The sequence below is a fragment of the Eptesicus fuscus genome, chromosome 3 (genome assembly GCF_027574615.1).
Source record: "Eptesicus fuscus isolate TK198812 chromosome 3, DD_ASM_mEF_20220401, whole genome shotgun sequence".
In the NCBI taxonomy this organism is placed as follows: Eukaryota; Metazoa; Chordata; class Mammalia; order Chiroptera; family Vespertilionidae; genus Eptesicus; species Eptesicus fuscus.
In genome coordinates, this window is record NC_072475.1 from 17,820,509 (window position 1) to 17,835,838 (window position 15,330).

A 15,330-nucleotide genomic window follows, 5' to 3' on the forward strand; every position below is an offset into this window, starting at 1 on the left:
AAGCAAAAAATGAGCAAATGTTCCTAATAGACATTTCCTCAAGGAAAACACACAAATGATCCAAAAGCACATGAAAAAATGCTCAAAATAATAAGCCATGAAAATATGCAAATAAAAACTGTAAGGAGATACTGCTTCATATTCACTAAGATGGCTATAATGAAGAAGACAAATAACAATTATTGGTGAAGATGTAGAGAAATTGGAATCCTCAGATATTGCTAAGTTATAGTACTTCAATTGCATAGGATACTGCATGTGGATATTATTGAGATTTTCTAGTATGTTTATAAAACATAATTTTATTAATTGCTACAATGATGTGTATTCTAAGCTTATCAGCAGGGCTTCTATTAAGCAAACTATTTTTAATGGTGTATTTCTGGAGAAGAAGTTTCCTGGGACAAAAGTGCTGCTTTCTAAATTGCCACCCAATGTGAGAGACCCATGGTTCTAAATGCAGCTAAGTTATGTGAAAAGTGACTCATATTTGGTTAAGATAATATTATTTACTTTGAAGATTCCCAGTTCATATGTTGGCTAAACTTTAGTTTCAGAATAACACATTTCCTTTGCATGTTTTTGTAGTATTGGGTCTAAATAAGTCAGTTCTGTGAACATGTTCTGATTTTTATTCCTTTTATCAATACACTTTTCTAATAATACAGTTTTGAGGTTAAAAGTGATTGTGAAAGAATTTTCATACACTCTTTCCATTGTATTTATGAAGAAATCATTCCTATCAATAGTTCATTCAATGGAAAATGGGGTAAACGCTAATTACCTACCTTTCCATTATTTATCTCTCATCTGCATAGATTCATCATTTATAATCATTTCATTATCTGTCACCACATCCTGAGTACTCACAAGAGACACCTTAATGAACATTGTTCTTCTTATTACCCTTTGCAAACTGCTCTCAGAAAGCTAAAGATCCTTTTCTGTTCCCTAAACTCCACAAGCTTAACCCATCGTTGATCACTTGGAATGGAAGGAGTTACTTTCCAGAAGTGTGTTTTCAAAGGCAGCAGGATGGGAAGAGCTGCGCAGCAGCCTGGGGAGCAAAGTACTAAGAGGTTCCTTGTCATCTTGACCCTGGTGACCCCTTCAATTCACTTCCTTCAGCTGCAAAAACACGGAGAGCCGTATTATCCCTGTTTACTTGGGACATGAAAAGGAAACCATGCAACAAAAATGATCAGAGGTCGGACTTGGCAGTGAAGTCTCGTGAGAAGGAGGGGAGTCAAGAAATAGATGATCTGGACACTTTTCTACTAATCAGGACTCTGTGACCACAACAAGTCAACGCTTTCATTTCTTTATCACAAAACGCCCACAATCACAACCAAAATAAAAAGGGACTATGAAGACTTTTTGAAAAAGGAATACTTCCAAAATTATATCTAGATTAATGTGATGTATTATTATAATTATCAAATAAATAACAGAATAAGGTCTGATCTCATAGTTTATTTTTCTAGGTTTGAATAGGAACCAAATATTTTTTACATCTTAAGACAAATGTCCTGTAGTCAAAGGAGTTTTAAGATTTTACTCAATAGGGAAATAGATTACCAAAAAAAAAAAAACAAATAAGAAAGCTTCTTGAGGGACATTAGTTCTTGGATATCAAATAACCTCTAAAACAAAGTCTGTGATAATACACTGAAGCGAATTAGAACCCAGAGGATTATGTTCTATGAAATGATTTTAGGAAGAGAGAAGATGTTTTTGCAGAAATGATTGGATTTCCAGGGTAAACAGAACATATTTTATGCTATGTGTCTGGTATTTAAAGTTTGTAGTAATGTTTTGAAAACTGTGTTAAATAAATAAGAAAATACTTTTTAAAAGATGGCCCTCCAACTGTAGCAATTACTTTTAATTTGATAATACCTTCTAGTTATTTTTAGACAATTTCCTTTGTCATTTTTCTAACTCAAGGATTCTTAATGTCTCTAGCAAATCAGCAGCTTACAACACATATCTTCGTATGGGCTGGCGATTCCCACATAGACTACTCAACGTCAGTAGCAGTTAAGAACAATTTTTGAGGAACCTTGCAACACAATGCTTTCAACTTATCCACCTCGTATCTTAATCAAAGACTACAAAATGACAATTATTAGCCATTCATTCGGAATATCAACAATAATTATGTCAGAATATTACCGTGTTTTATTGCCCTACCTACTCGAGGGGTTTTACTATCCTAATTGCATCAAGGCTTTAGCATTTTCAGTATGGATGGGTTCAGTCTATATAGGTATATGGCACAAAGTGGTTTTAGGAAGCGTTTAAGTGGCTTGAATTGAAAGCAGACTGAAAGGGAAATACCGTTAGTTTTGTCCACAACTTCTAAAGGCTGATGTTGTCGTTTGCTTTTCACTGCTGAGCTTTTTGCTCTTTCATAGAAAATAAAATTATGTGGAAATTGCATGAAAAAGTGGTATTGGTTGTTTAAAAGTGGAGGACAGAAAACCACTTATAAGAAGTAGAAACTATAACAGAGAATAAGAATACAAAACCCGGACCAAAAAACAAAACAAAATCACCATACTTAACTCAAACATTATAATATATACCTTTTATTACAGTAATTATATAAATTGAAATCATAATTTTGCCTAATTACACCTTCTACTGTAAGACACAATTATAACTGAAACTGCCATGGTTAAGTGAATGCGATTTTTGCTTATACTACATCATCTATACTACTCTGAAGCACTTGTTTTCAATCAATGTTAGCTCTGTGTGAAAGGAAGTAAAGGCTTTGGCAGTCTACTCATGCAATCTTCCTCAATTAAGTGAGTTTAATAATACCCGAGGAAGTGTTTAATATAGTATCAAAGTGCAAAATATAAAATGAAGGCTTATATCTGTGAGATTTTTCTGATATGCCATTGAGTTAATAAAGGCTTCAAAATAAATTTTAAAAATACACATGAAACTTTAAAATGTATCCACTTGTGGATCTATAGAGATAAAATCATGATTACTTCTAATCAAAATTAGTTAAGGCATCTTTTCTATTAATTAACCAAAACTAACCTCTAAACAAAATTAGCTAAATTATTTTTTCTCCCACTTACCCACAGGTGTTAAGAAAAGAGGGAAATTATTTCTGGCATGTTCTATGTTGCAGGAACTTTCAAATGCTTTCTCATTTAGCCCTTACAACAATTGTATGAGTTAGGTTTTCCTATTTTTATTTTATGAATGAAGAAACAGAGGTACACAAGCAATTTTCCTAAGTATATGACAGGACAGTAATTCAAATTCATTTAGCTCAAAGAAATTTTATGGCAAAAAATTCTGAAAAAGTGTGATAAAAAAATTATAAAGTATTATTTTTTCTGAATTTTTCTAATTTTTGAGGGATTTTCTTTTTTTAATACATTTTATTGATTTTTTACAGAGAGGAAGGGAGAGGGACAGAGAGTTAGAAACATCGATGAGAGAGAAACATCGATCAGCTGCCTCCTGCACACCCCCCGGTGGGAATGTGCCTGCAACCAAGGTACATGCCCTTGACCGGAATCAAACCTGGGACCTTTGAATCCGCAGGCCGACGCTCTATCCACTGAGCCAAACGGGTTTCGGCTTTTGAGGGATTTTCATCACCTAAATAAGGGTCAAGCACTTAGTATATTTCAGAATCAGATCAGTGCAAAGAAGAATTAACTATACCATATGAATAACTATAACATATCATTCTGCTACTGAAACTAATCTAAATCAATTTTACAACAACAGAGGCCTTGTGAGTTCTCTAGAGTATTTTAAAAACTGTTTTACATGTTAGTTGCTTTGTCATATTGAAAACAATCTAAAACTCATGAATTGCACAAACACCAATATTGACTTCTGGTCTTGGTGCCTGTATTTCTTTACCTGTAAGTTATAATGATGCAACCTTCCTTGTACAGGCCAATGAGAAAACAGAATCCAACATAATACTTAACTGATATGTTCACACAAATTAAAAAGCTAAAACTATTAAGCTTTACAGTATGAATAAGTTTCCTGGAAAGAGAAAAGTCTGGGAGAAATTATTAATCATGCAGTACATAAAAACAGACATGCTAAATATTTTTTATATACTATAGGAGTTACAATTATATTCTCACTAGAGGCCCAGTGCATGAAATTAGTGCATAGGGGTGTGTGTCCCTCAGCCCAGCCTGCACCCTCTCCAATCTGGGACCCCTCAAGGAATGTCTGGCCTGGGATCGGGCCTAAAATGGCAGTCGGACATCTTGCAAGGGGTCCCCAATTGGAGAGGGTGCAGGCTGAGTTGAGGGAATCTCCCCTTTGTGCACAAATTTTGTGCACCGGGCCTCTAGTTCCTAAATAAAGTCTATTTAAAGAAAACAGCAACTTGAGTAAGATAGATATAGAAAGTCATCGGGACTTGTTTTCCTGGTCAGAGTTGGAAAAACATGTTTGTTTCTCTAAAGGGAATTCCAGTACCTCTTATAGAATTTTTGTTATAATTGTTTTACTATGAGTTTTCCAGAGTCTAAAATGTTTTTATGCCCCACCTTTCAGACAAATAAACAATAGTGGTGAGGACCCGTTGGCTTCTGTTGGTGCCTAGATTTTTTCTTCTGGATCTTTGGCTTAGGAAGTACAGAAATGGAGGTTCAAGGCCCCAGACTCCAAAAGAAATACTGATTATTCTATAACCACGGGAACATATAACCACGGAATGGAGTTCAAACCTGCCTAATCCATTAATGACAGATATCACAATGGTAACACCAGAATTGGTTTTAAATCTGTCCACTTGATGGGTGACAATTCACCTCAGTGAGCACATCCTTGCAACCAAGGCAAAACAGGCCCTGAGAATGCCATCACTTTACTTTGGCTTCTATTAGCATCACAAAATATGTTTCTAAGATTGACTTCAATGTACTCTTGTCTCTATGACCGGCACAACACACAAAAAAAGACTTCCTAAAGTCAGTCAAGCTGCTTTGCTGAAAAAGATTATGCCCAATTATCAGGGCTCTCCCTTGCGTACACTGGAATTTTGGCACTTATGTTACAGATATTGAGTGGTGGTCCGATCCTTTGACAATTCCCAGATCTTATTTTACAGATTTTGTGCTGCTTTTATTCTTTTCTTAGTTATTGAATAAGATGTAATATTAGGTTATCTATGTAGGCTTTTTCTTATTTCTTGAGATAGAGTGTAATGATGTAAACTTTCCTCTTATACTACTTTTGCTGCACCCCAACAGTTTGATATGTTGTATCATTGTTTTCATTTGTCTCTATTCCTCTTCTGATCTCTCCTTTTTTTTCCGTTTTGATCCAGTTGTGTTTTAGTAGCATGTTGTTTATCTCCACATATTTGTGAATTTTTTCCACTTTTTTTTTTTTTTTTTTTTTTTGCAGTTGATTTCTAATTTCAAAGCATTGTGGTCGGAGAATATGCTTGGTATGATTTCAATTTTCTTAAATTTGTTAAGGCTAGTTTTGTTTTCCAAGATACAATCTATCCTTGAAAATGCCCCCTGTGCCCTGGAGAAGAATGTATAATCTGGTGTTCTGAGATGAAAGGCTTTGTAAATGTCAGTTATGTCCATTTGCTCTAATGTGTCCTTTAAGGCTGCTATTTCTTTATTGATTTTCTGTTAGGATAATCTATGGCTGTCAGTGGCATATTTAGGTCCCCTACCATGACTGTGTTTTTCTCACTTTCTCTCTTTAGCTCTGCAAGTAGTTGCTTTATATATTTTGGTGCTCCCTTATGGGGTGCCTATATATTAGAAAGTGCCATGTCTTCTTAGTGTCCCCTTTAGCAGTATAAAATGTCTATCTTTGTCTCTTGTTAGCTTTTTTATCTTGAAATCTATTTGTCAGATATTAGTATAGCTAGACCTCCTTTTGTGTGGATGCCATTTGCTAAGAGAACCAATTTCCACCCTTCCACTCTGAGTTCATATTTATCTTTGCAGCTGAGATGTGTCTCCTGAAGGCCACATATTGTTGGGTTTTGTGTAAATCTGCTGTTGTCTGATTTTTTTATTGGTGAGTTCAGTTCATTTACATTTAGGGTGGTTTCCCATATCCGTATTATCTTTTGTTTTCTGTTAATTCTGTGTCTCCATTGTGGGATTTTTCTTCCTTGTGTTTCTGGTTGTTCCTTTAGTTTGATATTTTTATATTTTTCTTCCTCTGCTTCCTCTTTTATTAAGTTACATGTCTCAGTTTTTGGTGTGTGTGTGTTTCTTTTTATGTGTGGTTATCATTAGTTTATGAAAAACAAAGTTTCATATATAGTAGACCTTTTGTCTTCTGAATACATTTTATCTCCATTCCCTTTTGCAAATTTAGTCCTTTACCCTCTCCCCTTTTATGTTTTATTTTTTACAAAGTATTCTATTTATGCTGTGAGGTAATTTCTGAATTGCATTAGTTATTGTCTTCTTCTTTCTTTCTTAGTGCTTTTTACCTCTTTTAACCTTTATGTAATATTTAAGAGTATAGTACCTTATTCTGAAAAGTGGTTTTAATATCTTGCTTCTGACTTTGTTAGTAATATTACTCATAGTTTTTATTATTTGTTATGTTGGGTGTTTTGCATCTGCTGTTCTTTGTTTCAGGAAGAATAACCTCCTTGAGTATTTCCTGTAATGGAGGTCCTCTGATAGTAAATTCCCTCAGCTTCTGTGTCTGAAAAGTATCTACATATTATTCTTGGCTGGTAATTTCTTTCTTTCAGTGAGATATTTGATTCCACACTCTCCTAGTTTGTAGGCTTTCTGCTAAAAAATACAATAATAATCTATTATGATTTTCTTTATAGTTTGTTGTCTTCTTTTCCCTGACTACGTTAGGAATTCTTTCTTTGTCATTAATTTTTCTTAATCATTTTAACATAATATGCCTTGGATAAGCCTTTTTTTAAATTGAGATAATTAGGTATTCTGTTTGTTTCTTGGATTCAAGGATCTAGCTGTTTCCATAGTTTAGAGAAGTTCTCATCAACTATTTGTTTGAATAAACTTTCTGTTCTCTCTTTCTTCTCCTCTGGTATACCTATAATTCTTACATTACTCTTCCTTATGGAGTCAGATAATACTTGTAGCTTTCTTTAGTTTTTTATACTCTCAAGTCTCTCTCTTCTTCCATTTGCATAATTTCTAGATTTTTATCTTTTCTATCACTAATTTTTTTTTCCTCCATTACTTAAACTAGCTTATTCTTTATCTCTTTTATTGTGTTCTTTACCTCCAGAATTACTATTTAGTTCTCTTTTAATGTTTCCATCTCTTTGGTAAAGTAGTTGTTTTGTTAGTTGAATTTGTTTCTAAGTTCATTAAACTGCTTACCTTTGTTTTCTTGTATCTCATTGAGTTTTTTTCAGAACTGCAATCTTGAATTCTCTGCCATTTAAATCACATATTTTCATGTCTTTCATTTTATTTTCTGAAAAGTTTTAAATTTTCTTTCTGAGGTGTCTCGTTACCTTGGTTATTCATGGTATTTGATGTATTCTTTCCCTGTCTAGGAGTCTATGTATGAGCAGCAATTCTCTAGTAGATTAATAAATCTTTCTTTTATCCCCCAGTAGATGGCACTGAAGCGCACATTTTTTAGTTTCTCTTGCACCATTCTGCCTTTTCATATCTCTGTGGGGTGATAGAAGATGCCCTGTGTTCTCTGGGGAAGTGGGCACCTCTTAGGTGACCAAGTTGCCTCAGTCTCTGGGCATCAGCCCTGCAGGGGAATGTGGTGGGCAATGGGATTCCAGGTCTGTGAAATCCAATCCAAGTGCTATCTCCTGCAACCAGATGCTGCCGGCAATGCAGCCATAATGGGTGGGGGCAGGGAGAGCTGGGAGAGGCCTTTGTGGTTTTGTTCTGGCCAGGCTGTGTGGCTTTATTTTTTTTTTTTATCTGGAGATGACAGCTGCCCAACAATTGCAGCCACATCTCTGTGCTTTGTCACTGCCCAGATACCTGGGTTCACAACAGTGAGTACTGACCACTCTTAAAGAAATGTTCACTGTATCACTCTGCTCCTCCCAGATGAAGGGAGTGCCAGAGACAACCTGATTGATCCCTTCTCCCAAAGCCTGCAGCAAGCTCTGGGGCTTCATTTGTGCCACCATCTCAGCTCTTCTCCATTCATTCCTCCCCCAGTTTGTTCCCACTCACCCACGTTTGGATGTTGCAATGTGCACATTTCTCAGACGTATTTGTGTATTAAGCAGAGAACCCTTTGCTAAATTAAAGCTGTTCAGATTATTGTAACTTCACGGTATTGAAATCTCCAGAATTAAAATACTTGTAGTGAATGACCAAGTATCTCTAATTCCTCCCAAGATGCAAGTATCCAATGGAGCTACCCTACCCGCCTCCTTCAAGCATGACCAATATTGAGATAGTTGGTGAAACTAGATAGAAAACATCTCAAGGTTCTGTAATCTTCCACAAATGTATTCATGAAGTTGCTCCTGTGACCCTGAACACATCTAGCTAATCTGATATGTGAACAAATATCATGTGTATTGCTTCTAAAAGCAATTTATTGTTATGGGCCCCTCAAGTTAGTTCTTGACTTAAGAAACATTTCCTTATCTCCCAACCTTCTGCAGAAATTATTCACAAGTATTTGTGATCTAAAATTCAAATATATAAGAAAATTTATTAAATGCCTCAAATCCTTCTAAGGCCAGTCTCACTCTTTAGACTGGAACAAAGGAGCACATATTCAAATTGTGTGCTTGACACATGCTTGGATAAACTATAATTTCCTGATTAAACATACAGAGTAAATTTCAAACTAGTCCCAGGTGATATGTTGGGTGTTAAATTCCCTAAAATATGTTTTGTTTTTTGTTTTTTTTACCAGTTTCACAGTTGTGATTCTATCTTGGTTTTAAACATCAATCCATATTGTATAACTTCTCACCTCAGCTGGCAAAGAAGCTGAGAGAGTAAGAAATGAAAATCACATATGATTCTCCTGTAATAAATATGAGAGTTGTGACTTTAATGATGGGACATCAGAGAACAGAAGGATAGGGGATTTTTAGATTTCTGGAGAACTTCCTTCTTCCAAAAACAACTTGATTTGCATGGGATGGGATATTTTGAGGGTGTGAGCTGTGGGTTAAAATACTAGTAAAATCTGAGTGCTCACAAGTCTGGTAAAACCACAAAATTCTGTCTTAAATGAAATTTCTGGCAATACCAAGCTTTACATTGTTTTTCCCTGGAAGCATAATAAAAGAAGTCAAGTTTGCATATGGGAAGAGAACAATAAACAAATGATACTGTTTACCATATAACCAAGAAAGCAGGCAGTCACAGTGGTGCTGGATCTGCCCAACACTTAAGAATCCTAGAGAATGGTTCAATGACCCACTACTATTGCTTTAGTCAGTTTCTCCCCAAAGGTTTGAGCATTCACATCTAATCACTGAGAGGAAGAGCTTAAGGGTACATCTGCATAGTTGTGGACATTGTGGCCATGGTTGGGAAATAACATCGTGGGAACATGCTGGTTATAATAGCCAATGTGCAGTTTTCCCAAATTCAGTCAAATTAATTTCTATCTGTCTCCCCACCTGCCCCCCTAACCCTCCTCCCCCCACCCCCACACACACATGTTTTTGTTTTCTTCAGTATCTTTACTTTGGATCACTCAAATAAATCATTGTCATTTTGATAAGATGGAAGAAATACACTTTTCCCACTCAGGACAGCTAAATATTCTGGACACTACATATACATGAAGGGTGGAAAGAAGACGACAGACTAGGAGAAGACTCTGGAGCCAAGGAATAAGAGCATGGTGAGATCCCTGGGTTTTCTTCTGCCTCCTATATCCCTGATGTGCAGCTGGAGAAGCCAGCAAGCAGGAAATGCTAATGGGCACAGACAGTTAAGGCTCAACAAGAGTCCTTTTTTTCCTACACAAAGGACCAGGGTGGTAGCCTAAACAATAATAACTCAACTCCAAACAAATGCCACAGGAAAAACTGCTGCATCTTGTCCACCACAACCCCCCTAGGTCAGCAAAGGCCTAGTAAGAATCCTGGACTTTAACCCTGATCCAACTGTATTAGTGGCCCTCCACAGCCCACCCCTGCTGGTGTGGTGTTAGACAGGGCTGGGTGCAGAGTTGGGAAGTCCATCTCCATCAAGCATTATTGAATCCCACCTTACTCTTCAGGTATCAGTGGATACCACCTGGGAATCAGACTTCTACCCCTGCCTGGGGTAACAAAGCACGCCTCCCCCTCCGTGCTTCAGTAGTGTCAGATGAATTCTAGTGAAGATTCAGAACTTTCAGCACTGTCCAGAGGTAAACTAACACCACTCCTACCTTGCCTCACATACCAGTAAAGGCCACATAGAAAGAAATAAGCAGGCAATCTAGTCACAGGAGTATCTGTGAAGGTCTGGTAGAAAGCCTGATTTTTTTTTTTTACCCCCAACCAGAAGTAATGAGGTACTCATCAACATACCCCCAGACCGTGGTGTCAACAAGGCCTGATGGGAAACCTGGATTCTCACCCTGTCCTGGCCATATTGAAGAGGAGCTTCCATATCAGTTTTAGAGAAGGCCTAATGTAACAAAAGATCTATATAACATCCAATAACGTGACACCAAAATGTCCAGGCTACAATCACAAATCACTCATAATACCAAGAACCATGGAAATTTCAACTTAAATGAGAAAAGACAATCAATAGATGCCAATACCAAGATGGCACAGATGTTAGGATTATATATTAGCATTTTTACTTAGCATATTTACTGTAACTGTTAGGTCTCAGTGAAGTGGGCAGCTCAATTAAAATAGATTTAATAAATTATAATTCACATTTCATGAAATTTATTTTTGAAAAAGGTCACTCAACACCAAATACCATTAAGAAGTTAATGATAGCAATTAATGATGGCATTTTATACAATGACATCCAATACAGGTTAAAAATTAAGAATCAGGGTAATGATACAGTTCTTAATAAATGGTTTGGATATTTTTGTACTTGATATATAACTTTTTTTATATACTGTTTAAGTCATGTATGTTATGACATTGTTTAAAATTCAGCTTTTGATTCTTGGGATAATCTGAAAACTTATTATACCTTTCAGTTATTCTAAGCCCCTTGCCATCAGTAAGCATATCAGTTGGCAGTGACTTTTTATAGAGAATTTAAGTAGAAAAGTTGCAAATGTATTGAATGTACCATAAACACAATATGTATGCTTTTATACTTAGCTAATAGCATAAATAAAACCAAATCTTCATATACAAAGTTGAATTCTAAAAATAAAAGCAGAATCAGGGTAACAAATTACCTATTTTTCACTCTTCCTTTACAAATTATTATCAAACCATTGTCAACTGAGGTATGGATTGGGGTTCATTTTTCCACATCATTTATTTCCATATTCTCACCATCCCTCTGAACCCTTGCATATATACCCCATTAGTCAGTTAAAAGTGCCTGCATACCTGATTGGTTATACATTATATAATTATTCAAATAGTTAAACATAATTATGAACATTATTTGTGAGAATGGAATCAAGTGAAGATGTATTAGCCAGGATACTCCAAAAGAACAGAATCAATAGGAGGTACATCTCTATCTATCTATCTATCTATCTATCTATCTATCTATCTATCTATCATCTATCCATGTCTTTGTTTATAGCTATATATTGATCCCTGTCTATATATCTATATCTTTATTTGTAGCTATATCTACATCTATATCTATTTATCCAGTGTGATAGAGAGAAAGAGATTGACTTAATTTGACTGAATAGGTCACATGACTATGAAGGCAGAGAAGTCCCAGAATCTGACCTCTACAAGTTAGAGACCTGATGATGTAGTTCAGTCAGAGTCTGAAGTGCTGAGACCCAGGGAAACCTGCGGTGTAAGTCCCAGTCTGAGGGCAGGAGCAAACCAATGTCTAGTTAGAAATCAGAAGGGAAAATTCTGCCTTCCTCTGCCTATTTTATTCTATTAATGGGGTGTGGGCCCAAGGAATACTTATACACACTGGAAAAAGCAACCTCCTTTAATGAGTCCACCATTCATACGCTAATATCATCTCACAGACACATCCAGAAATAATATTTAGCCAAATACTTAGCCACCCCCTGCTCCCATTATCTTGATACACATCACAAATGGCAAGTGGCCCATCAAACTTTAAATTAAATAATTTCCTGTTTACTCTGACCTACTTTTCTTCCTTAAAGAATTCTCATTACCTACTTCCTTGAAAAATAGACACAAAATTATTTTTCTGAACTTGATTGTCTTTAAAATACTATTTCACAGCAAATACTGCTTCTTCTCTCTTTCTTTTTATAGTCAAATTTTGAGTCTTTATTTATGAGATAATGTCATGGTTCAGATCTAATACAAGGCTTTTACAGAATTCTTTTCCTTCTGAGATAGGATCATAAAACTCCTCATAAACTTCTCCACTCTTAAAAGCAAGAGTTGACAGACCCTGCTAGGGCTTCAAAACCATTGGATATCTTCAATTGCATGGTCATTGATCTTAATATAATATCATTCACCGCATTTTTAAATATCAAGACAAAAAATTGTGGATGGCTAACTTATCCATTTAAACAAACATAAAAAGATAATTGTACCACTTTTCACTTTTATTGGTTTTATTTGGAGGTTTGTGAATCTCAGAGATGGGTTCTGTTAGAAAAATAAAGGGGGAGATCTGTATCAATTTGAATATATTTGAATATAAAAAAGAATGGAGAAAGGAAGGGATGGAAGGAAGAGAGGGAGGGAAAAAGGAAGGAAGGAAGGAAGGAAGGAAGGAAGGAAGGAAGGAAGGAAGGAAGGAAGGAAGGAAGGAAGAGGAAGGAAGGGAGGGAAGTCTTCTCTTATATAGCCACTTGAGCATGTTATCATATTTGTAAGGAAATGTTCCTCATCTTATAAAACAAAACCAACTGACTGTGCTGTGAATAAGTTATTGAAAATTACCCAAAACACAGAAAATGGATCTTTTCTATTGTGGACTCTGGAGTATTGTAGAGTTATCTGAAGTACAGTACACTGATTATAATTATCTCCAAACATGTAGGAAGTAGAAAATACTTGCAAGCAAAATGAAACCAGTATTTGTACTAATTAAGAGATGAGGAGTTTGAGGAAAATTAATTTAAGGAGGGGAGGGGAATCTCTCTACTTAATTAGATGACACTATCACAGAAACCTTCCAAAAATAATTACGTGCTAAGAGTGTAGATTCCAGGGTTTAGAACCTGATATCTGTAGATGGCCATCATTCAGCTTGCTAAACTTTGAGCATCACCCAAAGATCTTTGACTTCATCTGGATGTAACAGCTGAATAATTTTAGGCTGTTTCCCTTGGGATGATAATGATGGATTTTGAAGTGTCAAGATGTCTCCTGATAACTAGTGTTTGTCCAATAAAAAGTGGGTGGAAGTGACTGATGTATGTCATTCTGGGCTAAAGGTAGTAAGAAGCTACTGTGCCTCCACAACAGTCTCTTTTTCCTTCTGCTGGCTGGATTAAGACTATAAAAAAAATTATCGAGACAACCAAAGAAAGAAGCTCTGAGTCCCTCAGTTATTATATGGAAGAAAGGTCTCTGCCAATGTACCTAAGAAATATTGAACAAATATAATGATTGATGTGTCTACATATAAAACAACTTGTCTATATAAGCTATTAATAATAATATCTAATTTTAAAAGTTAAAAAATATATAGAACTAAACTCTTGGGTAGCTAGCGCATGTGAGTTGCAAGGCTGTTGTATTTGAGCAGGCTGCCAATTGTTAAATTTGAGTGTACACTGTAAATTTAGATTCTATGTTGGGTTACAGAGAAAACCTGGCTGAGGATGTCAAACAAAATAAGCAAAATATATACATATTTATTGTTATAAAATAATTTATTTCATTCAGAAAGCTAATTAATCAATCAATTAAGCAAACAAGCCATGAAAGCTGATAGATCAAGAATATTTGCCCAGACATTCTATTGCCTATGGCTATTGTGTATCCCTGAGCTGATCCTTTGTTTGCAAGTATTCTCTACTTATGCAGCACTAGATGGTCATAATAACCTCCTGTAACTGTCTGTAATAAAATCAGTATACTATAGAGAGAGGCAAGGAGTACAGTGTTGTTCTTGTCTGTTGGATGGAAAGTTAGGCACCTTATGCTACCCAGGGACCTGGAAATATTTGACAAATTTTACTTTCTATTGGTTCAAATTAATATCAAACTTATCAGTACCTTTAGACTCAGTAAATACATATTGTATCTTTTTCCAATAACCTTACTGTCTACTTGGAAAGGCAGGCACACCAATTAAATTAAATTTGGTAAAAGAGCTGTGATTAGGGTGAGACCGTGAGTCCTAATTTGTCCAGGTTATGTGCATTATTGTTAATATTGTCTCTCTCACTCTTAATAGTGTTCTTGTTTGAATGATAAATTATAATGCTAAGTTTTGTTTATGGGATTCAGGGACGATTACAACATAGATTAATAAAAGTAACCATTTCAATAATTAAGCTTATGATAGGCTTTGAAATTAGTACTTATGCTTTCAATAAGTCTAATATATACTTCTATTGGAGCCCTGATTGAACTGAAGTCTATCACTAAAAATTACTTCTCCTAAGTATTGATTCCTGGTCAATGAGCTTGAGAATTGTGGATTTACTGAGTTATGACTATTCATTTATTTTCTAGGTCCTGACATATTACACAAAAAATCTTCAGTCCTTGCATCTCTAAAGACCTCCAGGTGACCAGCTTTTTGGACAGGTTTCTGTCAGGCTTTTAGGTTGCAGTAGGTATGAGTCCAATATTTGTACTTGATATTTCCTGCCACACTGGGCTAAATTCCTAATGTAAATTAATTTTAAAGATTTTCCACTTAACTATATGAACAAAATCTATGTGATGCTTTAAAAAATAATCCAGAATGTTTTCTGAGATACTTGTAGTGAGCCTTGTGCTACTTTGGTCTATTGAAAAGTTTCAGCTTCATGGATTATGGGAGTTGGACAAGACCCCATATCCTCTATTTATTGACCCAAGGCTTGACCACCACAACAAGCAGTGTTTATTAACAGTGTTTATTAACATCGATTTTGACTAAGTATCAGCTAATTATTTTAAACCTCTTTGTACAAAGCATTGTGACCAACCAATCACAAAATGTTACTTCATGACTTATTCAGAGTTCTAACTGAAGCTCTGATTCAGGTCTCAATAATACACTTGCTTTGAGCTGATGTTGGTTTTCCAGGATGAGG